The sequence below is a fragment of the Meriones unguiculatus genome (assembly GCF_030254825.1).
Source record: "Meriones unguiculatus strain TT.TT164.6M chromosome 13 unlocalized genomic scaffold, Bangor_MerUng_6.1 Chr13_unordered_Scaffold_34, whole genome shotgun sequence".
In the NCBI taxonomy this organism is placed as follows: domain Eukaryota; kingdom Metazoa; phylum Chordata; class Mammalia; order Rodentia; family Muridae; genus Meriones; species Meriones unguiculatus.
In genome coordinates, this window is record NW_026843646.1 from 2,572,180 (window position 1) to 2,595,965 (window position 23,786).

A 23,786-nucleotide genomic window follows, 5' to 3' on the forward strand; every position below is an offset into this window, starting at 1 on the left:
GATCTGGAAAGGATCATCCTGAGTGAGTTGTCCCAGAAGCAAAAAGACACACATGGTATATACTCACTCATATAGACATACAACATAGGACAAACCCACTAAAACCTGTGCATCTAAAGAAACTAAGCAAGTGAGAGGACCCTAACTAAAATGTCCAATCCCCATCTGGAAAGGCAAAGAGGATGGACATCAGAAGAAGAAGAAAACAGGAAACAACCTAGGAACCTACCACAGAGGGCCTCTGAAAGCCTCTGCCCTTCAGACTATCAAAGCAGATGCTGAGCCTGATGGGCAACTGTTGGGCAGAGTGAATGGAATTTTAGGTAAGAACTGGGAAATAGTAAGAGCTGGAGAGGACAGGGTCTCCACAAGGAGAGCAACAGAACAAGAAAATTTGAACACAGGGAACTTTCCAGAGACTCATACTTCAACCAAGGACTATTCATGGAGATAACCCAGAACCACTGCACAGATGTAGCCCAGGGCAGTTCAGAGTCCAATTGGGTTACATAGTAATGTGAAGAGGGACTGCCTCTGACATAATCTGATTGGCCTGCTCTTTGATCACCTCCCTCTGGGGGGGAAGCAGCCTTACCAGGCCACAGTAGAGGACAATGCAGCCACTTTTGATGTGAACTGACAGACTAAGATTAGAAAGGAGAGCCGGGGTTTGGTTGCCATGGCACTGGCTTCCGCCCTCAAAACTGGTAAACCGTTATGACCGTTGGGCAACTGTCGTCACGAGCCCAGCCCGGGGAGTGATATGGTGTGATGGGTGAGTAGCCAATCAGGGGATGATACATCATCTCACACTACTCTGGTGCGAGCAGGGCTTATATAAACAGCGCCACTTCAGGGCTCGGGGTTTTCCTCCTTTCATCATTTGACTGCAATAAAGCTTGCTGCAGAAGGATCCTGTTGTCCACGTGCGTTCTTGCTGGCGAGACAATTATGTGGCTCGCAACATTTGGTGCCGAAACCTGGGACGCCGGGAGCCTGCCATCGCCGGTGCCGAGGCGACCCCCCATTCGCAGGGAGGATTCAGAACTGCAGTAGCGAGATAAGTTCTGAGAGGCATGTTTGGTCTTGATTTATCTCATCTTTCACCTCAGCTAGCAGAAGCCTTTATTGCTTTCTCTGTTGTGACTGTTGCCCTCATCCTCTTTCTTTTGGTTTTGTACAAGCTTAAGGGTGACCTCGAAAGGAAAGAGATTAATGGAAAGCTAAGAGTAGGCACTAAGGGAGTGTTAGAGGAGACACAAGACAGCATGTCAGAAACAGAACATGACAAAAGATTAGGGGCCCCAATGGATAGAAATAAAGACGTCTCTAAGAAAAAAGGCCCTTCTGCGGATGTTAAAGCTGCAGGAGTGAGAGATAAGGGAAAGAACACCCTGGGAGAGAAACATGATAAGGAGAAGAAAAAATTTAAAAAGGAGCCTCTCTATCCGACAAAAAAACTAGAGGCTTTAGAAATTGGCAATTCTGAGTCGGAGGAGTTGAGTCCCTCCGAGAAGTCAGATCTAGAGGAGGAAGCAGCCTGCTATGAGGAAGAACGATACCACCTGGATGAACGGCCACTACTGAGAAACAGGAAGCGTGCACTTTCTCGGTCGGCCGCTCCTGTTCTCCCTAGTGATTTTTTAAAATTATTAGGTGATATAAATTGGCTTAGGCCGTTTATAAAGATTCCTTCTGCTGAATTAAAACCCCTATTTGATATTTTGGAAGGGGATGCTCATATTTCTTCACCCAGAGCCTTAACACCGGCTGCAAACCATGCCCTGTAGTGCCTGATAGGCCTAAGGAAATGGTCAAATGGAAGGATGTCTTGACTGGTTAATGGAAAGGCCCAGATCCTATCTTAATAAGATCCAGGGGAGCTGTCTGTGTTTTCCCACAGGAAGAAAACAATCCTTTCTGGGTACCGGAGCACCTCACACAAAAGCTTGCGGCAGCTGAAGATGATCTTTCTACGAATATACCTGCAACTACTTGAAGAGCTAAGGGCGGTGGTGGTGTCCATTAATTCTACTAGAGTGGATTTATCGCTCACAGATGGCTTATTATCCTGGGTTTCTTCCGCCTTTTCTTATTTTAAGGAATGGATGGGCGTTGGGATGTTTGGCGCTGCCCTGTGCTATGGTTTAATATTTGTCCTCTGGTTGTTCTGCAAACTCAAAACCCAACAAAAATGTGACAAGTTGGTGATCGTACAGGCGCTAGCTGCTCTGGAGCAAGGCACCTCCCCCGATATTTGGTTATCCATGCTGAAAAATTAATGTTTGACAAGGTTGCCTCTGTCTTTGCAGGCACATGCCACAAACTGGATTTACAGCCCTTGCACTCCCTGGGGATCTGTTTCCCATTGCACGGGGATGGGTGTAAATCACAATTTTTCTCTTGCCAAATGATCTGGAAAGTCAGTGACGGAAGAGTGCAAATAAGTCTTCACCGACCTAAGACAGGACAGCCTCACAGTGAGGAGGTTGCTCCAATGACGGGCAACGGCTGAAGCATTGCCTTCCACCAGGCTCAGACGTTGGCTGTCTGGCATAATGCTGTATTGACAGTAGGAAGCTTACTGTTCAAACAAAATAAAAAAGGGGGAGATGTGGAGAGCCGGGGTTTGGTTGCCATGACGCTGGCTTCCGCCCTCAAAACTGGTAAACCGTTATGACCGTTGGGCAACTGTCATCACGAGCCCAGCCTGGGGCGTCATATGGGGTGATGGGTGAGCAGCCAATCAGGGGATGATACATCATCTCACACTATTCTGGTGTGAGCAGGGCTTATATAAACAGCGCCACTTCGGGGCTCGGGGTCTTCCTCCTTTCATCCTTTGACTGCAATAAAGCTTGCTGCAGAAGGATCCTGTTGTCCGCGTGCGTTCTTGCTGGCGAGATGATTACGCTGCTAGCAACAGAGAACCTCCCCTATCAATGGACTTGGGGAGTGGCATGCATGCAGAGGGAGGAGGGAGGGTGGGATTAGGAGGGAAAGAGGAAGGGACTTATGGGGGGATGCAGAATGAATAAAGTGTAATTGATGAAAAATTAAAAAAAGGGAAAAAAATAATTTAAGAACCTTAAATGACTTTCAAAAGTGGAGGAAAACATGGAGTTAGTCAATATACATGGAGCACGTCTCGCCCCTGGGGGCAATGGTTTCCTGAACCTACTCAGACCTCGGACACCACCACTGCTAGTTCTAGAACTGATGCAGGATGTTCCAATGAGGGGGTTAAGGCTTCTCATAATATTTCCTATAAGTCCACACCTGTTTGTTTATATCCCCCATTTTTATTCATTATTAGCCAGATAGAGCCAAATAATTGTGGTAATGATACTTGCTTTTTTGCACAATGCTGGAATGCTAGTAAATTTACTAGCTGGTTACTCGCATGCCTCACTGGGTGCCTGTGCCCATTGATGCCCCTCACGCTATGACTCTCTTCAGACAGAAAAGGGATCTTGGAACTACAGCCACCACTGTTACTGCCATCTCATTGGCGGCTGTTGGAGCTACCACCGCGGCATTAGCCATGAGTCATATTGTGCAGACTGCTCAGACCCTGAATAACCTTTTAGCCAATGTAGCTCATGCCTTAGATGTACAAAAATAATTAATGCTCAACTAAAAGGAGGCTTGATGGTGTTCAATCAGAGGATTGACCTCATGCAGAAGCAAATTGATACCCTATGGCAAATTGCTCAACTTGGCTGTCAATGAAAGTATGCTGGACTTTGAGTCACTAGCATACAACATGAGAATTTTCCCTGTGCTGCAAATCTGTCTAAACAATTGTCTAGCTATATTTTAGGTAATTGGACTGGAGAATTCGATACTACGATGGAGCAGCTGAGAGTGGCCATTGTCACGGTAAATTCTACTAGAGTGGTGGACACAGGACTAGCCACAGGATTATCATCATGGATTGCTGCTGCCATGAATCATCTGAAGGAATGGGCGGGCATGGGAGCATTAGCAGGCCTTCTGGTGTTGGTCTCCTTGGTTTGCCTGTGGTATATATGCAAGATTAGAGTCTCACAACAGTGTAATGCAGCCATGACCATTCAGGCCTTTACAGCCATTGAAGCAGGACAGTCTCCCCAAGCATGGTTGGCTACCATAAAAAGGTTAAATGTTACACTCATGATGCGAGGCTAAGCACTGCACTCAGGGTCAGCTGCTTTCGACCCAGAGAAGAGCATGTCTGATTGCATGCGGGTTGATGCCCCAGGTCCCGCCTCTGAGAAAAAGGTATCAGTCGGGTCTGATGCTCTTTGGGTGGATGACACCTAAATGAACATCAGTACAAAGTCCCAATTTATTTCTAATATCAGAGATCAGACCTCTACTCTTGCCTGATGTGTCCAAAACAAAAAGGGGGAACTGTAGAGAGCTGCGTAATGCCGAGCCTTAAAGATGGAGCTGGTTTCCGCCTTCCACCTTCCCGATGGTGAGTGCTCTCTGTCACAAACAACTCCACATTTGGCTAAGGCTGAGGATCTGGCTTGCTTCCATGTATGTGGACCTATCTGCATTGCCCACGTGGCACGCTGGGGTTGGCTACCCAGAGGCTATTTAAGCTGTGGGCTGGCTTTCCCCAGGGTCAGAAGATTGTTCAAGGTTCCTGAATAAACTGAATAAACTGAATAAACTTTTTTTTGAAAAAAAAAAGGGATGAGGCTTCTGTGCATGTTGAACCCTAACAAAGTATTAACATATCATGAAAGAATGTTTAAAGATATGCAACTGAAGCAAACCTTTTTATAATTAGCCCTAGCTGACTATGCATTAACCTTTATCTCATCCCCTTGTTAAATGTCAAAATTCCAAATTCCAGGCTAAGTGGGAACACCCTCCTTTCTCACCAATGCCTTTAGTGATCTTACTTGCTACTCAATGGAATTGTAATGTTTGACCAACTACCTGGATTTCTGCATACCTTGCTCAAGGAAGTAAGCCTCTATTCTCACTTAGATAACTCATCAAAATCTTAGTAGATACACAATTTCTGAGAAGCCTTCTGACTGATACCTAAGATCCTCTTTAACTGCTGTGCTAGTCTGCTACATACATATGTTACGACATTGCATTATGCTTCCCTTGATTACTGAAGTTACTTCCCTGAGTGTATGAAAGAAAAACTATGTCTATTTATTTTCAAAACTTTGTTTTGTTGTAGAATTCTTTATCCATAGAAATAATCTAATAGCTATAGTTTGAATTAATGAATTAGTGAATAAAGAAACTTAAAGTCATACATGCAAGTACCTTAATGTGGCTTATTTTAACAAAACTTTAAAACAAACATTATATTTCATTTAAAGTTGCCAATACTGTCAAGTGTCCATCTTTCTTTTATTTTTTCTTTTTTATTATTATCATTTATTACAATTTATTCAATTTGTATCCTGGATGTGGTCCCCTCCCTCATCTCCTCCCAATCCCACCCTCCCTCCTTCTTCTCCCCCTATGCCTTTCCCCCAGTCCACAGATAGGGGAGGTCCTCCTTCCCTTCTGTTTTACCCTAGCCTATCAGGTCTCATCAGGACTGATTGCATTGTCTTCCTCTGTGGCTTGGCAAGACTGTACTCCCCTACCACCAGGTGGAGGTGATCAGAGAACCTGTCACTGAGTTCATGCCAGAGAAAGCCCTGTTCTGTTTACTAGGCAACCCACTTGGATACTGAGTCTATGGGCTACATCTGAGCTGGGGATTTAGGTCCTCTCCATGCATTGTCCTTGGTTGGGGTATCAGTCTCTGCAGGGTTCCTAGGGTCCATGTTTTTTTTTTTTGGCAATGTTGCTATCCTTGTGGAGCTCCTGTTGCCTCGACATCTTTCTGTATCCTCCTTCTTTGATAAAATTCCATGCCCTCTGTCCAAAGTTTGGCTATCAGTCTCATATCTGCTTTAATACCCTGCTGGATAGAGTCTTTCAGAGGCCCTCTGTGGTAGGCTGCTGCCCTATTCCCTGTCTTCCTACTTCCAATGTCTAATCACATAGGGGGGAGATGAGGGAGGGAGGATGGGATTGGGAGGAAAAGAAGAAGAGGCCTACAGCTGGGATACAAAGTGAAATGACCTGTGATTAATATAAAAATAGACAAACATGATTAGCCATCTTTCTTTTAAATCTGTGTGTTTAAGATTTTGCCTCAAACACAAAGTTAGTTTAATCTTTTAAAAATTGTAATACATTTAAAAACCAAACTTAGAAACAGAAAATATTCCTTAAAGAAAAACACTTCTGTAATCATAAATTCTATATTCATTAAAATGTTATTTTATCAAATGTCTAGAAGCATTATTTCTCAACACGTTTTTGTTATTTTTGGATTATAAAATGTTAATCACAAGGAAGGAAGAGACTGGACTTCTAGGCCTCTTTCATTGAACTTCATGAGCCAAGGGAAGTCATACAAAAGCTCACACTATACCATTAACACATGTTAAGATACATGAATTACAGTGAATTCTTTTCAAATGTTGAGGCTCTTCACATGATTTCTGCTTTTTAAAAACCAGTGTTCAAGTTTGGATTCTGGCACACAATATATTATTTTTCATTCACACGAGGAAAAGACATGTTTATGTCTTTAAAAGGAAAAGACATGTCTATAAAATTAAGAGCACTTTGCTACTGAAAGGGGGATCATTAATGAATTATGCTCTCTGTTCTCATTTACTTTTGTAATATTCATAAAAAAACAAGCTATTTATCCAGAAAAAAAAATACAGCCAACCATAAAGTGTATCAACCACATTTTCAATCTTCCTTACATTTAAGATGATTTAGTGATGTCGGAAATGGTGATGGGAAATGGTTCAGGTGACTTACAACTATTCCATTTTGTTTTTCCTGGTTTGGAAGTTGCTTAGTAGTAAACAGAATTATTCCGGGATAAGTGTACCTTATGGAAGACGGAGTTGGTAGGTGATGAAATCATAAGGTTTAACTATTTGTCACTTGCCAGACTGGTTGTTAATTATGTTGACTTTACTCTGTTATCAAGTGAAATCTGCTTTCGAGCCCATTGTTACACTCTACAAGACAATGGGCCACTTCGTTATCTTTCTGTGTAGAATTTTATAAAATCAGAAAAGATTCCTTGCCCCAGAAGTTACAATTTCTCAGTTGGCCTCATTCAATACCAGACAGGCATCAGCATTTCTTCCTTAACTATTTTCTGTGCAGCTTTGCTATTGAAATGTTCTTTGACACCTCAGAAGAGTTGCTCAATGACATCTGGGCTAGTGTTTAAAAGTAGGACTAGTGCCTTTTCTGCTGTACAATCTTGTATGAAGCAATGAGACTGAATAGCTTCTTCTTTTCATGTAGACTAAGGGATCCACAGGATATAAAGCCATGTTGCCATCAAGGGACATATATGAAAGCTATGTCATTTATATCTTGGTCATTTATGTGAAAGCTAGTTAGCTCTAGCAAGAACTGTGATCCATTATGGTTGAGTAACTGGACCTATGTTCTTCTTCTAGTGGGAAAGCTTATTTGGTACTTCCTGAGTTAAAAGGGGTAAAGAAAGCAGGAATCCAGAAAATATGCAGTGAGTCACACCCAGAGCTCTGGAAGGAGACAATGGTGGTACTTGTACTTTTCAGAAAGCTTCTTGCTTGCATGTATCTTCTTTCTCAGTTTAGAAACTTATTCCAGCATAGAATTGATAATGATGAAAAAATACAAGCCAATAAATAAGTCACAGCAAAAACACACTCAAAGAGGGAAGCTCCACTCTTTAAACTCTTTCTTAGAGTACCCAGAAGTATAATTGCCTTCATTATGACATGCATGTGTTTCTAAAGGTCTTTGGTGACTGCCAAGGGTTGATAGAAGATCAGGTCATCAGTGAAACAGAATCCCTTACTTTGATCCTGCATTGTATTTTTTTTAAATCTTGTTTGTATGTTTGTTACAGGTTCTTGATACCTAGCCCACACTGGCCTGGAAATCTCTAGGCCATTGTCTACAGACTTATGAATATACAGTTTTGTCATACTAAGTGGTGAGACTACATGTACAACTTACAGTGGCTGACAGTTTAGTGTCTATTGATAGCTTTATTTGAAGTTTATTGTTAACTGTTGTTGTCAATAAAAATCTCAGTATTTTAATTTTACCAATGAAGACTCGGGAGACAGCTGCTGAGGTGAAACTCTGCTAGCTCAGAGAGGTAGAGAAAGCACCTAGCTCATCTTCCTCCTCAGCCATCCCAAAAGAAAAAAAGAAGCTTCCTTCCCCATGCCTTCTCAAAACACCCACAGATCTGAATGTCCTTCCCTTCTACTTACTGTGAGTCTCTCTGTCTTTCTTTCTGACTTCCTCTTACTTTCTGTTTGTTTGTTTGTTTGTTTGTTTGTTTGTTTCCTATGTTTACTCCCTGCCAACTGTTTGCTTCTTTGCTCTGCCTCTTTAACCTATGGTTGAGTTTTTTAAATTAAATCAGAAATGTCTTGGATTAAAGGTGTGTTCTAGTGCCCAATGACACCACAATTAAAAATGGGTATTTCCAGTAAACAGAACAATCTATAGGTTCACAGTGTGATCAAATATCCTGCAACAACAACAAAAAAAAAAATCTCCACAGTGATTCATGTTCATAACCTAGTGATTTCAAGTGACTTCTCCAGACACACAAACCATAACTGACAGTGACTGGACTATCTAGCTCTATTTCTGTATAAGGTTGCAGCTTTTAAGCATAAAAATGAAAAAAAAAAAAACAACAAAGCTATAATACAGATTCGCAGGTAGCTCCAAAACAAAAATGAGCACACTCCTTCAACAAAAGATAGAAGAGCAGAAGAGGAAATACTCCAGTTACTTTTTAACGGATAACATTATTCCAGTGTTCATCATAGTGTAGTTGTTTGTGGATAGTAAAATCTTCAGGTAATTAGGGGCATAAAAAATGAGTGTTCCTTCATATACAAATATTCATATAGTAAAAAAAAAAAAAGCTTACATCATTCAAAAAAAATAAAAAAGTTCAGCTCAGGTTTTGCACATAGGCTTAGAAGTTCTAAAATTAGCTTTGTTCTTTGAGGCATGGATCTTCATAATTTTAATTGCAAATGTGCCATTAAAGCTTCCAAGCACATTGCAGAGGTCATGCTATTTACTTGTACAGTAATGTAAAATTCTTCACTGTACATTTTCCTCAAAATTGGCTGATCCCTGGCATCAGCTCAGAAAATGAATATGGTTCTTTTATATTAAAATCATCAACTCACAGCATTTACCAAAATTACAAGAGAACTCTGGCATTGCTGATGATGGAAATGTAAACATATATGCAAAAATTATACTACAAGCAAGATAAAGTTATTCTTAGTACCTTACAAAGTATGAAAAGAGATGAAGCATAAATAAGCCTATGTGAAAAAACACAACATTCACTAAAGAAAATTCTCTTAAAATAGTGGTTAGCTAGAACCCTTGTCACACTAGAGAATCAAGAGCTACCTTACTCAACAAGAGTTTTGACTTGAAATGCATTTTGAGAAGAACCTCATAGTGAAAAACCAGGAGATTTCATGTCCAAAAGAAAGACATACACATGCTATTGTAGTCTTAAAGTTATACAAATTTTGATGTAAATTTAAAACCAAGATATAACTTTTGTTAGACTATTATACAAAGTTAAATGTAACTTTGGTAAAGTAATGTTTATTTGCCTGCGTAATTGTCATCTAAAGACCTACTGCCTTTATCTGCTAACCTTGGCCTAGTCTTGAGAACTTCTAGTTTTCGCACAATCTAATCTAGGGCAAGAATGCTTTCAGCCTCTGAGAATTATGGCTGAATAAGCTCACCCTTTCTTGTACTTTCTGAGCTCTAGGCTGACTGGTTCAATTCAGCTGTTCTGGGTCAAATGCCTCTCAAACTGACTGATAAAATCTGGCTTCTCACAGTTTCTCACTGCATAGCTCTACTTGGCATCCAATTAATTATAGAAACCTCTTCTAGGCTTCTGGCTCCTTCTCATTCTTTGGCTTGTTCTGTCTTCACCCCTGTCTAGCTTGTTCTCTCTTCAACCTCTCTGCAAAACCCACACAGTTTAAAATTGCCTCTCAATTCCACAAACTGAACTGCCACAAAATGAACTCCACCATACTATTTCCCAACTCACTCTCACCCAAACTGCCTGAAGAGAATTGAGTAGAACTCAGAGATCTGCTTGTCTCTGTCTCATGAGTGCTGGGATTAGAGGCATGTACCACCACACCTGAAACGAAGCTTTTCTTTACTTGAAACTTGCTCCATACTACACTGGTCTTGAACTCAGAGATCGAGTAAGGTCTTTGGATGTGATATCTTTTCAAAGCAACCATATTCTGAATTAAAATTTCCCTACACCCCCTTGGCTTTATTCAATCTCAAACCTTTATTATTAAGATTTATTTCTTGTAAAGAAAATATAATACTCAAGTTTATGATTCATTTTTCCTCATTCACTTGTATAATTTTTAAAGATAATATTATGTCAGTTGCACAATTAGGCTTTTAACAAGCCTCTTTAGCATATTTTTAGCTTACTTTGATTGGCTTTTTATATAACATGCTGTTAGAGGTATTTTTTAAATGCTTAACAGTTTCAGGTTTGCATGCAAATTGAGAATATAAAAATAAACACATGAGACAAAAATGCAACCTTGTTGGATAAATGTTTTGTAAGACTGATCCTTCCTGAATTAGCACAATTTGCATTTTCTGAGATTGTAAGACTCCAAGTGCACCATGATCTTCCACACATGTGCAGCAGGTGATGAAGCACCGATAGAATTTAACAAACCTCCTCAGCCTTCTTCTAAGTGTCGGGATCATGCCCCAGGTCATAAATCTGGTTGCCATGTATTTAAGAATACATGAATAAATCCAGGAATGAGGCACTAAGTCAATTGTATCAATTTAGCTTCCAAATTTAAAAAGTGAAGAGGATGAGATGCCTAACATTATTATTAAGACAACCATGAAATGAAGTTCCTGTACTCGTGGCAAGACTCAGACAGCAAGATCGAATGGAAATCAGTTACTTTCCTAACTGTCTGTTTGATATCAGTGGTTGGTTTGTAAAAAGCAAATGAACCACAAAAACCTGTTCAAAAGACTTCACACACAAGTTTGGCACTGCGCTGCCATAGGAATGCACAGAGGCAATGGCAAGAAGGCACAATAGCTGCTTGTCACAGACTTGTCCTCAAGTTAAAACTGTCAAAAGAAAATCTTTCTTTTTTAAAAGCATAAGTTTCCATGTATCATATGGAAAGTGTCGGAAAGGAGGCTTCAGCAGTGCACTTGAAAAGTTCCTTGTGGTTGGTAAAATAGATCTGGCAAGATGGCAGCCACATCAATTACCCCTGTCTCTCTTGAATGGTGGCAAGGCAAGTGAGTAGGACAATGATTTATAGAACTACTTAACAGCTGTCCAGCTGTGTGGGTAGTATCTATGGGATGTGTCCATGGAGAAGAAAGTAAAATCAATCCCAGACACATAAAGAAATGGTGGAGGAAATTGTCTGCTCTGGTGTATGGGGCTGGGGATCCAGCACAATACACGTTTTGCATCCTTAGAAATCTTGACAAAAGATATAGATAATCAGATAAGTGTAAATTGTTTCAAAACCAAAACTTAGGAATTTAAAAAAGAAACCAATTGCTGTGGCACATGCCTGTAACCCCAGTACTCAGGGAGTCAGAGGAAGGTGGATCTCTGAGTTTGAGAGCATCCTGGTCTAGAAAGTGAGTCCAGAACAGCCAAGGCTACACAGAGAAACCCTGTCTCAAAAAACAAAACAAAAACAAAAAACCCAAAACAACAAAAAGGAAATTTTAAAAATGAGAAGCCAAAATTTAGCTGTACATATGATCCTTTATAGCAGCTGAATTGCTATTCCCACCCATGAAATACCATCCAATCTTTTCTTATCCTAACCCAAACATTTTACCTCTGATTTCCCCTTCTCCACACCCATTTACTGTCTCTAGTTACTGAGTCCACATTTTCTCTTCAAATATTATGATATTATGGAAAATAATCCTTGCTCAGGCAAGGATTACATGATATACATGATATCATATATCAAATGATATACATGCTTTCCTCACCAGTCAGTTTTGTTAGCAAATTTTAACTTTTCAGAAAATATTCTCAGACACAGCAAAGGACTTCTTTTGCTTAATTTTCTTTATTTTTTTTTAAATGTCAAAAGCAAGCAAATAGACAAACACCAACACAAAAACAAAAGAAATTGTTTTTACAAGAAGCTTGGTGTTAGGTTGAAATACAGCGAAGTAGAGAACAGAAGATCCTGGACCACATTTCCCTTCCATGACCAACTAGAACCGATGTTCTCTATCTGTGGGTCACAATAATAGACATCCTGCATATCAGATATTTACATTACAGTTCATAGCAGTAGCAAAATTATAGTTATAAAGTAGCAACAAAAATAATTTTATGATTGGGAGTCATCACAACATGAGGAACTGTATTAAAAGGTTGTAGCAGTAGGAAGGTTGAGAACCCTGAACTAGACAGCTAGATGGTCAATGGGTGGAAGAAAGACTGAGCACAGCAGAGATGTGGCTGGCTGCAAGTGGAGGTTATTATGATTAGAGTTACTTCTTGGCAGTCTGTGCTCATTATCCATGCACTGTAAGAATGGCGATATTAGCTCATTCCCAGCATCACAGCGCTACCTCACATACAGCAAGAATAAAAAACCTGACTAGAATAAAGTGTCCTTCACTCTTTTTTTTCTGTGAACCTTATTCCTTTTCATAATATTCCAAAAGTGTTTGGAATCTTATTACATGCTAATGCAACCAAATAATCTTTAAAGTACTTTAAAAAATGATTACTGTTCATCAGACATGTTTTCAAAATGTCTTTATAATTCTTTAAACATACCTTGCAAAGCTATTGTAATGTCTTTTCTTATAATAAGTCCTTTTATTCTTTGAATGGTAAAAATCATTTAATATGAATAGAATACCACAACAAATGTTTGGATATCTGTTAGCTAATTTCTTTTTTTCTTGCATATATCCTCTTGATTAATCAATTATAATGTTTTTATGTCTTTTTATCTACAGGAGTAGATGCTCCATGGTTTCCAACTAAGATTATATTCAAACAGTGCAAAATTCTGTGTGTCTTAAGTAAACATATCTGCCCACCAATTAAACACAGACTGTCAGGAAGTGTTACTTACCTGATCAAAGTATTTTGACATGACAACAGTCACAACTTCTTGCCTTGAGTCTATTAACCGTTCACCATTGGTATTATTTTTTAAAAATTTTTACTACATTTATTTATGTGTATGCTATATCATGGAGTCGGTGTGGAGATTAAAGGACAACTTGTTAGTCCTTCAGCCAAGTAGGTCCTAGAGAAATCCACAAATGTGGCACAAGCATCCATGAACTCTCCTACCAGTCATTGATATGATTTCTAAATAAAGTTCATCCCACCTTCTTAAAATAAAAATTATTTACAAAATATATTTATTTAATTTAACAAATAAATGTACCTAATTTAATAATGTAAGATTTTTAAAACTGACTGGACTAGTTATATTCATAAGGAATTTCATAATGAAACATTAGAGACTATTGAAATAACATTTGTAATATAAAAAAATAAAAAAATAAAAATTGCTCTGATTTCCACCCCCAAGGAAAACTGATTCTATAATTTTGGATTATTAAACCACTTTCTCTATTGATCTTTCAATGCACTTAAAAATTAATATATTTAATCTAGACAGGAAAATGGTACATAAAAATTCTACTATGCTATTCCTGTCTTTATTTTGTGAAGCTCTTCTTTGTTTGATTGTTTAAAGCAAATCATCCCTGCATTTGTTTTAATCTTTCTACTACTCAGTATAAATAGTACAAAAATCAGAATTTATTATTATGTGTCTCTACATGAACATGAAACCGGATGTAACTCTAATACTACGTAGAACAAAGCAAATCATTTACCTGGAAGTTTAGAACATTTGTTTTTGGTTTGTAATTATAATAGCCAAGGTATGTGTTTGAATATTTCCTTTGCATGCAAGAGAATAGCAAAAAAAAAATTACACCTTTCCTCGTTTTCTTATGCCATTTGTCTAGTGATGTTGTTGTTGTCTTGTATCTGTAGCATTGTTGTCCATTGGATTTTTTTTCTGGAGTAAAAGTGACAAGACAAAGAGCCATTCACATGTCAGTTAGCTTTAGTTAGCCCCAGTCCTATTTATGGAGGTTAGCTAGCTTTGCACACTCTGTAATCCAGGCTGGTTTTGAACTTGCAATGTGGGCACTGTCTACGTGTCTGAGATAATGAAACTGCAGCATTACGCTCGGATAGATTGTTTTTTAGCTACTTGTGAAGTGAGCATCTCTTGTGTTCAATATTATGACTTATTCTTAGGACAGTGTCTCTTACCTTTGTTGTTTACTTATCTTATGTCTGTCATTTTGTTAAAAAAAACTTTTGAGCAAATAAATATTAACCTTGTGCCTACTTAGCCACATTCAATTATCCAAATCTTTCGTTTGTTGATTGATTGTGTTTTGACATCTGTTAGATATTTTCCTAGCATTTTACTCAAGCTTGCAGCTTTCTGAATCTTTAGCAAAATATCCCAAGGACAAATAATTTTTACTAGAATACATTTCACAAGGTGCTTGTTGATTTGTCTTTCTGGAAACTGATGTTTAGATGACAGGAAATCATTTTCTTCCTACTATTTGCTGAAATGTAAGGATGAGAATTTCCCTTGACCCTGTTTTTTGAGTGACTGAGTTCTGATTTGTTTGCTCTTCACAGTAGAAGCTCAGTACAGTTCTAACACACACATGGTTCTGACACACTCAGATGTGATTTTTCCCTGCTACTGTTTTACTTTTTACATTCTTTGCCTTTGTTGTTTGTTTGTTTTTACCAGATATCAATAATGTTACTACATATACCATGTTACACTGGTTTATTCTGGGTGTCATGAAACCCCCTTCCCCATAAATCACCTAGTGTACTTATTTCTCTAATGTCCTACATTTACTTTGTATTTGTAAGTTGGAAAATTGAGAAGGCAGTAAATTGCACTTCTAGGTGACAAAGAAAATACTTGCTTAGTTTTTATCCTTGAAGAATGCACTGCTGATCTGTGGCTGAAAGACCAACTCAAAACAGTAAGACATGCATGTGTCAGCTTTGTAAAATTATGCACACTTGGGTGGCCATGATTATGCTATCTATGTGACATTTCAGAAAATAATTTATCAAAACACAAAACAACACACCCATTAAGGCAGCAGATTGTGGAATGTCTTCGCTAGATCAAGTTCCTAGTACTTCTGAGTACCCATCGTTTTGTTTTGTAAGTTCTGTAGCTATTTCTACAAGAAGTTAGGGGAAATAATGCTTGGAACTGCTAAGCATACTCTTTCATAAAGAAAAGATATAAAAACATATATTTCCTGGACTCTGACCACTTGTTTACTTTGAACTGAATCCTATCCTTTTGAGGTTACAAATAAGTGAAAACTGAGCATATGGAAAGCACTGAGGTCATGATGCAGGCTTAGAATAAAAAAAATTAAGTGACACCATTTTTTTAAGTCACCACAGTCCCTCAGGAAAGGGTAGGCCCCTATAAGCTCTGACCCCTTCTGTAATGAAATATTGAGGTGCCCAATCTTGTACAGATGATACAAGAACTAGTCCATACTCAGGTAAGCAACCTCCCATCCATGCGAGGCAGGTAACCTTTTTATATCACAGTAAGCTACAAATACAAAAAGATGTGAAATTAGTAGGATGACTTATTGGAAAGAAGGTATTCAATGGGGGAAGGAAGAAAAGACAAAAATAGCAGTGTGTAAGAGGTACTAAAATTAATCAGATACATGTAGTTAATCTATCATAATAAAAATTGAGGGATTTTCTAGAAAGAAGGTGGTGCATAGAAGTAGAAAGAACACTAGCACAATAACCTCTAAATTTTCTGCTGGAATGAATATTGCAAAATTAAAAGACAAGCAAGTATCTCTAAACCTTTATATTTAATGGGGTGAATGCATTTGTGGAGAATATGGCTTTGTGCATGTGGGTGCAGGACCAAATAAGACCAGAAGAAGGAGACATATTCCTAGCAGCTGGAGTTGTAGGTGCTTGTAAGCTGCCCAAAATGATTTCTGGAAGGTGAACTGATATTCTCTACAATGTATGATTCTACTGCTGAACCAACTCTTCAGCAATACACACATGTCTAGAAATTAGTAAATGCTGAACTGTTGACAGAATCAGAAATTTACTATCTAGATTCTCACTTCTTACATAATCTTCTTCCCTTTAATATGGGAAGGACTTATCATGTGAAGATTATCTTCTCATGATTGGGTTGTGATGTCTCACACAGATGTAAGTCAATCCAGATGTAATGGTGCAAGACTCTCTCTTCAGAACTCAAGATGCAGAGGTATGTATATCTCTGTAGGTTTCAGGACACATCTATATAGCAAGTTCCAGGCCAGTAAGGGCTACTACAAAGTGAGACTCTGCTTTGATACATACATACATACATATACATAATACAATTATTTTAGGTGGAATTCTTTATATTTCAACAGAACTTGAAAAATATTGGGCAGAAAGAGAAAAAGCCAGAGAGCTTTTGAAATGAGAGTGATACAGACAATTCTCTGTGTAGCTGGGAGAAAGCAAAAAAAGCCATTATGTTTGATACAGACTGAGAACTATGTAGCAACAACCAACTTCTTCTGAGAGCACTTCAGCCACTGTAATAGGTATGGAGGCCCATGTTCTCATAGAGAATCACTCAAGGAACCTGAGGTGTTCCTTCAACAGAAGGTATGGATAACCTCTTATCTTCCCTGAATGCTGGGAACAGATGTGCATTCTGTCTGGGTGAAGTTTGTGTTCCGAGTCCAGAGACCAAACTGGATATACCCTCAGACATTCATCATAAGCTTATTTTTTTCTATAAATCTATAGAACCTATCTTTATGGAAATCATCATATATAATTTATAAAGTGTTTTGATGTAGTCATATCCAATCTTTATTTAATTTACTTGTTTTTTCAAGAAGATATAAGTATGCTCTGTTGCATACACAGGATTGAGTTCATTATCACTGGGAATGATTGTTTATTTAGGTTAACTAAATAAACCCAATCTCTGTGTGGTGATTTGGTTATACAGCTGTTTAGGACTAACAGCAGCGTTACTAAAAGATGTATCAATAGTAAATATTAATCACCACTTACAATATGAGAAGAATCCCTTTTTACAACAAGATTATTTTACTTGCTAATTACATGAACTTAAATGGATTTATTTATTTATTTATTGCATTAATATCTTCAACAAATTTTTCTTTTTAATTACTATGTGTATGGGTACGTATGTTCTTGTGGTCAGAGGACAATTTGTGTTATCAATTCTCTCCACCATGTGAGTCTCAAGAATTGAATGCATATATGCTCAGGTGGAAGGCTCTTTTCTTTCTTATTGTGCAACATAGTTAAACACAATATTCAATATCAGTAAATACTGTCTGTAGACAAAGAAACAACAGAATTAGCCTAACCTTCATGTTCCCATTTGTAGAATAAGATCTTTTCTCCCCAAAACCCGCCACTACTATGAATACTCTTAATCTTAAAGGGGAACATGTTACAAGTTTTAAATAAAATAATATGTATATAAACATGTCTTAAATGATGTTTTCTCTTAGAATGCCTATATGTGACATATTGCAACTAGAAGCACGTGTTATAGGGCCAGAATTTATGAAGATGGTGTCATCTTCATTACAGTATGAATGCTCTGCTGAGCTCAAACTGTAAAATGTAGCAGGTAAGAAATCCACAGCAGATAAGAAACCATTGTCTGCATGCCAGAGGGCACTCCCAGACAGGGAAGGCAGCTTCTGCTCTCTGTCCTGCTAAGGTTCATCCTGCTGCTGCATTTGCTGCTGCATTGACTGTTACATTTGCTACTGCTGACTTGCTGGTTTGCTGCATTGCTGAATATTCTGGACGAAGATTGGACTTGTCCCAGGAAACCTGGAAATAGCATAAGAGCTGCATAAACAGCAGGGAACAGTCCACAGAAATCTATGGCCCTTTCCCATTTATCATTCATTCTCTACTACCTAGTGTCTGGGAGTTGGAAGGGATTAGGTTGGATAATAGTTGGAAGGGAGGTAGAGTTATAAGAAACCCAACAAAACAGACAAATATTCCAATGAAGGCTTTGTTGAGACCAATTAGGTTTTACAATATAATTTAATTTTCATAAAATTTTGGAACCAGTTGTTATTTTACTACCAAATTATGTTTTCAAACAAATTTATCATGGTAAGTCTTACAGCAGTAGAATAGTAGTATCTTACAGGAATATTTGTACAGATATATTTAGGCAGTTGATAATTAATAAAGGCATTTAAACAAAAATTAATGATGGATTTACATAATTTTACTTTATCAATTATTACACCTTGTGCTAACAGCAAATTCATAAAGTAGCTCCGTTAGTGATATCAGGGGTTTAATTCTTAAAATCAATGATGCCTGAAAAATCAGGAAACTTGGACTGAGTAAATGTGTTTTTTTAAGAAAAGGATTCCCATATTTTTTTATTAATGGACTTCCTATTAAAAGGCACCAAGCACTTATAAATACATCCATCTAAAAAAAATCCAATTTTGTGAATCTTGAAATGCTTTTTCAAATCTGTAATCCGCCTTGGAGTAATCGTTTACTTCTTATTTGAAGCTAGAATACTTCTAATAGTTTTGTGGGTGTGAGACTCACATCTCATATAAACCTGTATGTGAGTTAAGACCCTTTCTCCTCTCACAATTTTAGATATTAAAAGGACTTCCTGCAGTTACTATACAATGAGAAAGCCTCTGAAAAACCACATCAAAACTGTTGCGGAGGAATATTGTGCCTGAGTGGCATAAACAGAGAATACAGATAAAGCCATGATATTTTATTTGTTTTCTAAATAGTTTTGGATTAGCTATAACTGTTATGTGAGTTCCTGGTGAGGAACCGTGACTTCATAGACTTCATAGACTCATGTGTGTGTCTGTGTATATGTGTGTGGTGTGTCTGTGTGTTCCTGTGTGTATGTCTGTGTGTGTGTGTGTGTGTGTTGTTATTATATTGAAATAGCTACTTGAAGCTACTTACCATTTTTTCTTTCATTCTGAGATATCCATGCAAATCAGATAGTCATGCATTCTATATCTAATGTAAGGATCATTCCATCCTCTCACCACTCCTGACTCTGTATCCACAGATCAAAATAACTGTCTTCATTACATGCCTTTTTGAACAAATACTTGGTGTTCTGGGTACCACTGAAATGGTTCCAGACAGCAGGGTGCAGAGGTCTATTTTATTCTGAAGTATTACCACCTTTGATGCTGTCAAAGCAACTGTAAATAATGAAGAAATGTATCATATAGCAGGAATACCTTTACTTAATATGTGTCAAAATAATGAATGATGGACTATTTATACTTTATTAAAATTTATTTAAAATATATTAAAACTATTATAATGAGACTAGTTTATGGGAATTATAATTATCTCAAAATGAGCTCCTGGAAAAACAGTGGGGGTTTCTGTGGGATTTTAGCAATGATTTTGAAACGGAAGTGGAAAGAAACTTAGATAAGTTGGAGAAAGACAATGAGTTAGCAGTTGAATGTCTATTGCCCTCATAAAGGACCCAAGATCAATTTCCAGCATCACTGTCTGTCTCATGATTTGATCATCATTTTCAATCCTGATGGGCAGCTTATTCATATGTGCATGCCTCAACAATGCTATACACATGACATACACAATACATGACATAAACATATTTAAAAATACAGATAAATGAAAGGAACAAGTTGGCTCTACAGGGCTCTTTATGAAATCTATACATCATAATAAACTAACTTCAATCAGTACTTTTCCAGAAAGCAGAAGGACAAAAGGAAAAGCAGGTGAATTGAGAAAAGACCCACACTGTTGCAAAGGAATACCAAAATTCTCCACCCTAATGCAGAGGAATGTCCAGATATGCAGTATGAGATAACATTGCCCAACAACCAGTCCAGAAAATCATAGCTCACCAAATCAGATAGGGGCAGGACTAGATGTACTGCTCACCTAAAATGATCGAATCATTGTAAACTTCGAACACCCTACAGCATCATCATCCAATAAATAGCATGTGGAACTTGAGTCCAACTTGGCAAAAAGCAAAAGGAATTAGCCTGGTTTGTTTGTTTGTTTGTTTTTGTGTTTTTTATTGTTTTTGGTTTGTTTGTTTGCTGGAGGAGGGAGGCAGTTGTAAAGGAATTTCAATCATGCTACCTGGCTGCTCTAGCAAGGGGTTACACCAAGAGATCTTCATGGGCTGCCTGCTGGGACTGACACACCTGAAAATCCCCCTGTCTGAAAGGCTGACACACCCTTAGGACACACCTTAATCCCAAACAATGTAAGGAACTCTAGTTTGGAAAGAGAGAGGGCCTTGATTGGAAGTGAGGTCTAGTGGAGGGGCAGACAAAGAGCCAATCAGAGAAGGACTCCTCAGCAAGCATCAGAGATAGGATCCGCCCACCAGGAAAGGGAGGCTTCTTAAAGAGAGTGCAGCACTCTAGAGCAGCTCAGTTGAGTTCTCACTGTGCAGTGAGGTGGAGCTGAGTGTTGGATCGCCACCCCACCCCCTTCCCTCCAGCAACCCACCACCCATTGTTGATTTTCTGAGTGCGGTTCTGTGCTGGTGAAGAGAGGCACGTGAAATCCGAGAGTCAGAAGGGACCAGAAGTGTTGCAGTGGAACCCAACCTGATCGGGAAGGAGAGAACCCACCAAGATTGCAGGGGCAGAGGACATCTGACAGAAAGGTCTCAGAGGAGAGCAGACGTCTGAGGGAGAGCCTCGGAGGAGGAGAAATTCCCTGGGATCCTCTGCAGAGGATGCATCTGTTTCACCTGGCTCCTGCTGGAGAACACATAGGAGGCTCCATTTTGGAGAGGGGGGAAATTGAAGGCCTAGGGGGGTTCCTCGGGAAAGCCATGGCGGCAGTTCTTTGGGCCTTGATCACCATCACGATCACCAGCCTGCTTGTACTTGGACTTGCAGCTGTCCTTCTCTACTTTCTCTCCAAGAAGCTTGGACCAATATGTGCCCAACAAGAACGCACCTCAATAGCATCTGGAAAAGCAGCACTACTGCAAGAAGTGGTAGTCGTGCAACAAGCGAAATTAGCTGTGATGTTACTGAGGCTGCAGAGACACGAGAGAGGGGAAGTGAGAGAACAGAAGGCCCTCGAAGGATAAACTAGGGTACGTGATGGGTCAGGGGGCCGGGATGGACAGCCCATGGAACCTGAGTCGCCCCCGGCTCAGAAGGAAACCGAACAAGGGCAGCAACCCCCACCACCTTTCCCATTGGCCCAGGGAGGAACGCCTGACAAGGGTTTTCAACAACCCGCGGGACCTGTGCTTGCAGAATCTAAGGAGCCTCCCCGTGGAAAGCATTCCCACTCAGGGGGCTTGCCTGAGCCTAAGCCGATGTGCCCCCCAATTTCTGAGCCACTCCTGCAGCAGCCCTGGCTGTTTCCTTCAGAGACAGGATCCGCAGAATTGGGTGGATCCTATGAGGACCCCACTGCCTCGTTCACAGGGGTTCAGAGATTTCAAGAGGCCCTCAAGACCCCATACAGTCTGGCCTTGAGAAATGAGCCCGGCAGAGCAGATCTGAAGCATGTGGTGATAGACGGAAGTAACGTGGCCATGGCCCATGGCCTGAAAAAGTTCTTCAGTTGCCGCGGAATAGCCCTCGCCGTGGAGTATTTCTGGAAGCTTGGCAACAGAAACATCACCGTGTTTGTCCCGCAGTGGAGAATGAGACGGGATCCTCACGTCACGGAACAGCACCTGTTGGGCCAGCTCCAGGACCTCGGCATAGTGGCTCTGACTCCTGCCCGGATGGTCTCCCGAGAAAGAATCTCTTCTCATGATGACAGGTTCCTACTGCACCTGGCAGACAAGACCGGGGGGATCATCGTGACCGATGATAACCTGAGAGAGTTTGTGACTGAGTCAGCGTCCTAGAGAGAAATCGTTGCCAGGAGACTGCTTCAGTACACGTTCGTGGGAGACATATTTATGGTTCCCGATGACCCTCTGGGAAGACACGGACCTCGGCTGGAAGAATTTCTTCAAAAGGACCTCTTTCCTCCAGACAAGCAGCTGGTTGATGACAGCGGCTCGCCAGGCATGAGCAGTTTGGACTGTCCTCAGGAGCCCTAGCCCCAGCCCCAGCCCCAGCCAATGGACACCACCTCAGAAACACGGAGCCTCTCTAAGCCCTGGGCTTCCTCAGCAACAGCTCTCCACTGCCCCTGTCACACTGCCCAGGATGCAGCAGAAACTGGCCAGGCCCACACAGAGATCTTGGGCAGAGACCAGCGAATTGAGAGAGGCACTGATGAGCATCTTCCCGGACTCTGAGCAGAAACAGAAGATTGACCAGATTCTGCTAGCTCATCCATCCACGATGGAACTGAACACCCTCTCTGGCCTCGTGTTGGATGCAAAGCTGGGCTGAGACTGCACTCACGGTGTGGTGGGGACGGGGCAGGGGAGGGCATTTGGATCTGCCACCTGTTGGTAGATCCTTCCCTGAGGGAACATTGCTGTATGGTATGGGAGAAAGGAGTGACAGATGTTTGGTGTACACAAAACGGAGATTCTAAATAAACAGAAATAGGGAGCAGGAACTCCCACAAATACAGACCATTATGTTTTGTTTTGTTTTGTTTTGTTTTGTTTTTTAAGTTGAAATTTCCTGATTGGCAACCAGGCAGACAACTGCTGTTTAAAGTCTCTGGATTGTAGGAGAACGTGATGATGAATGTGAGCTTCCATTCTTCAATGGGATTTTCAAAACAGTGGGATGGGTTTCAGGTAATGGGACGCTCAGAGAAGCAGCTTTTGCCTATATTTCCACAGGTCAGCAGAGTTCCATCAAATTGCAAAGGAGCCCATCCCCACTGAGAGAGGATTCCCCATGAAAGCCTCTACTCAAGGAAGGAAAGGAGGCAGATAGAGGGCAACCCGGAGCTATGGTCCCACCGGGAAAGTTGATACCACCCACAGCCCCCGCACAAACGCACACACAACACCAACACCACCGCCAGCTCCACAACCGCCATGCCCTGGTGCAGGAAGAGCTCATCGACCTGACTGAAAGAGGACAGTGAGTTCCTGAATCAGACAGATGGGAAGACCTAGATCCTGAAATGGACATTTGCTGAGGTTACTGATGTTCGAGGGGAAGGTGGCATGAAGGCATGAATCTTCAGGTGGATTTTTCCACTGTTTAGTTTAGGGGAGTGGGTGATAGTCTGTGATGGAAGACTGAAACCCAGCACAATGTTTCTATTCGGCTGAAAGAGATGCCAGGAAGGAGAGAGATTGAATCAGAGGGTCCTTAGGACAGCCTGGTGAAGGGGGTGGGGGGAGGGTTCACTCCTTCTGTGTCCTCAGTTGAGTACAAGGTCAGCTGGGTGCTCTCCCTGTCTCTCTGAGCTAGTGGGATTTTCCCCGAGCAGGTGGCTCTTGAGTCTTCCTTGGTAAAAAGCAACAAGGATTGGTGGAGGGAGGCAGTTTTAGAGGAATTTCAGTCCTGCAACCTGGCAATGGGGGGGTCACATATAGAGA

The 23,786-nt window shown here is 40.2% G+C and overlaps 1 pseudogene; it reads left to right on the plus strand.

Moving 5' to 3' along the window:
* Window positions 1-21,440: 21,440 nt before the first annotated feature.
* On the plus strand, window positions 21,441-22,671 carry LOC132650903 (NEDD4-binding protein 1-like; annotated as a pseudogene).
* The last annotated feature ends 1,115 nt before the right edge of the window (window positions 22,672-23,786 follow it).